The following is a 3,333-nucleotide window of genomic DNA, read 5'->3' as shown; positions in this document are numbered from 1 at the left end:
GAAGCTGTGATGTTTTGAAGCACAACTGGTAATATCAAGCATTTGAGTGATTACAGTGTTTATCATTTTGTCTACTATTTAAAAATCAGACAAATACATATGGGCCTTGACCAATCCTGTAAATAAAGGGGCAGGAAAATTTTTGTCTGCAAATGGTAAGGCCGAAAAACTTAGAATGTTAAAAAATAATAATAAATGAAATAAAAATTCCTATGAATTCTGACTCTCTGGCCATTTTCCCATATATAAGGGCGCGGCATTGTTCCACGAATGGCCAGAGGGATATTAGCCCTTTCCTGTACATAAAGGAAGCAGTCGCTTTGCTTGGGCTGAAATTGCTAGCTTTTGTTGGTGAATACTTCAATTGCTGAGTTTCTCTCTCTTGTTTTAAATCTAACCCTCTTTTAAAATCTACTTACCCTTCCCTTATTCAAATTCTAATTTTGCCAAAAGATGCAACATTTCAATAGTATAAAAGGTTTGCTGAGACATGAACTCCACACATGCACAGAGACTAGATCAGCAAAAAAAAAAAAAAAAAAAGGATAGGAAAAGAAATGAGAGAGAGAGAGGAAGGAGGGGGAACTGGAGGGGGGAGGTTTATGTAAAACTTGGAACCATTGAGAGAAATCACCCTTAATGTGTCCCAAGTTTGAAATCTTAACATGCCAAATTCTTTTCACAGGTAAATATCAAAGAATTCCACCTCTCAATGGGATTTAAATCACAGACTTTGTTTGTGTGCATTTTAGGAACAGCATTTCCTGACAGGCTTCTCACATGAAATAATTTTCCCTTTTAACAGGATATGTGAACCCCGATAACAAAGTGTTTGTCCCTTTTTTCTCCCACAACAACTTTCTTTCTGTTCTGTGAAATCCCTGCTGTATTAACTTTCTTTCTGTTCTGTGAAATCCCTGCTGTATTAGTGACTTCCATCTCTTCGTGGCTTTGACACTTTTTAAGTTACAAATAATCTGTTTTCATTTATTTAATCCGTTTTTCCATGATGTCTATGAAGCTAATCGAAGCACAACCAAACATTGTTTGTGGAATGGTATTTGTTTACCTTTTGCCTGAGCATTTCTTATTAATTCTGTCATTTTGGCTAGTTCAAGGTACTTGCACAACTTTAAATTGCCATTCATTTTTTCTTGGTATTAAGTCATTTCCCAGTATTTTGCTGTTAACATTCTAGCCGATATGGTCACATCAAGACACATTGTGTGTGTGTGTGTGTTTTATTATTATTTTAACTGTGTCTTTTAAGTCCACCCTGCCCTTACAGGATATCACTTCTACAAGTGTGTTATTACAGATCCAATGAAAGATTTCGCCACCACAACAGAAGACACCAAAGTTTCAAAGTGATGTCTCTTTCAAAGGATATAGACTGCCGGGGGGAGTGGGGCTGACAAAGGGGGGTGGAGTTGAATTACAAGGACATTTTCTGACTTTTGAACCTCAAGATACATATATAAAATATCCCAATTGTCTCAAGATATGCAACTGATATTTAATTAGTTTGTTTTGTATTATGTGTTATTACGTAGGAATGTTGAAATGTGTCTGACAGTGTGTCATTTCCACAAATGGGGGGGCTATTTTGTGGCTATTTTTGTGTGTAAGTGTTTTATGTCTAATGTCTTATTCCTTACACCCCAGTGGAGGATCCTCATACATTTTATACCTTTTAACAGATCAGGATATTATGTAGTCCAATGTTTAGACTTAGATAAATTTATTACCATATTTCGTTGTTTCACCTGGCACTCTGCCAACTTCCCTACCCATTTTAAAAAATGTGCTAAAACCCACTTTACCAAGGAGAAGCTTCTAAGATACATGAAGGTGGATATGCTTTGGTTTAGCAGGAATGATCCCTTATACAGTTAAATTGACTTATTTCGACAAGTGCCCCTTTAAGAATGGTTTTCTTTTAACAGATTGGTTTGAAGAGTTGAGAACCATGGGGAAAGATAAATTCAAATTGGACTCAGTTTGAATTGGGCAAGTGTATCCAGGCTGCAATTAGCTTTTGGTCCTTAAAGTGCAAGTGCGCAACTTCCCATGACTGCAAGACCAATAATAAAACCCCCATAGGAAGCCAAGGCAAGGACATTTCCCTCAGGACGTGCCCGAACCTATGGCAGCTGTGGTGAGTGCCAGGCAACATGGTTAATATGAAAGCCCTAAGTGGATTCACCAGGGATTGCCACTACTGTGAGACCACAGAAAAGCTACCTTGACACCTGAGAACACAAAAATGGCGGGGGACAAAGCAAACTGCATTTTTTTTCAGTCAGTAGTGGACCTTCCTGCTAAATGTAAAGCATAGACCACTATTGAACAAAATACAACAGGTGTCCTTTTTGCACTACTATACTTGCAAATGGCCTTAAGAGGCATGATTTGCAAGTCCCCTTCAGGTTTGCACAAACCCACACATCTAGTACGATAGATACAAAGTTATTATTTAGTGCATATCTATATAACATACACATACATTGTATTGGTCCGTGTTGCTCCCTCCTTTGTTGCCCTGCTCAACCCACCTCCTTTTCCATTAGGGCCTATTCCCACTCACACGGCACCCCTACCTTCACCGAGATTTAGGGTGCGGAGAAAAGATTTGCAAGTTCTTACAGAACTTTAATGCAAATCTATCTCCGAATGGGGGACTGTTACGGAAGGGGGGGGCATGTCTTCTTCACCTTCTTCTTCGCTACAATATATCAATTTATTTCCAATTGTCAAAAGGGACTAAAATCTATACTATAAAATTCATAGGAAATCAGCGTGCCAGTTTGCTCAATTACTCTAGGACTCCATCACATCTCCCCTGTCCAGCATAATCCCTCAAGCAAAGCGTCAAGACCTTAATCCTTTCAAATTGTTCTGATCAGCCTTTCCTCCAGACAATGTCAGGTGGCAGACTATGCATATTTGAGACCATTGTCTTTTCATCCCCAGGAAGTGTTTATCTGTGCATATCTCCAGCTCTGCATATTCCCCCCTCCCTCCTCCATATGTTAATCTGTGCAACCCCTACCTTACTGAACTGCTGATCTGTGTAACCCCACCTTTCTGTGATGTATTCATGACGTGTTTTGCACTGTATTCTGGGACATGGAGGGAGTTTCAAAAACTCATGTCACCCCTTTCTCACTGTTCAATCTCGCCTTGAACCTGTTGCGCAATAAACTTGGATCTTCTGCAGTTTGCTCCTGTCTCCGGCTGAGCTCATTTTCCTCCGCAGGGACCCACGGACTTAGTCCGATGAGCTGGGTGGCAGAGCAGCCTCGCACCCAGATTTTTGCCGTAACAAGCCAC

At 39.8% G+C, this 3,333-nt stretch overlaps 1 long non-coding RNA gene across 1 annotated transcript; it reads right to left on the bottom strand.

Moving 5' to 3' along the window:
* Positions 1-599: 599 nt before the first annotated feature.
* On the bottom strand, positions 600-1,364 carry LOC309332592. The gene is made up of 2 exons (XR_014152216.1): positions 1,222-1,364; positions 600-1,108 (listed from the first exon to the last, which is right to left on the bottom strand). It is a non-coding gene; the product is annotated as an uncharacterized lncRNA (long non-coding RNA).
* Positions 1,365-3,333: the final 1,969 nt, after the last annotated feature.

The sequence above is a fragment of the Podarcis erhardii genome (assembly GCF_964252035.2).
Source record: "Podarcis erhardii genome assembly, chromosome: 17".
Classification (NCBI taxonomy): domain Eukaryota; kingdom Metazoa; phylum Chordata; class Lepidosauria; order Squamata; family Lacertidae; genus Podarcis; species Podarcis erhardii.
The sequence above is the reverse complement of the archived record's forward strand: the minus strand, read 5'-3'. Positions and strand labels throughout refer to the sequence as shown.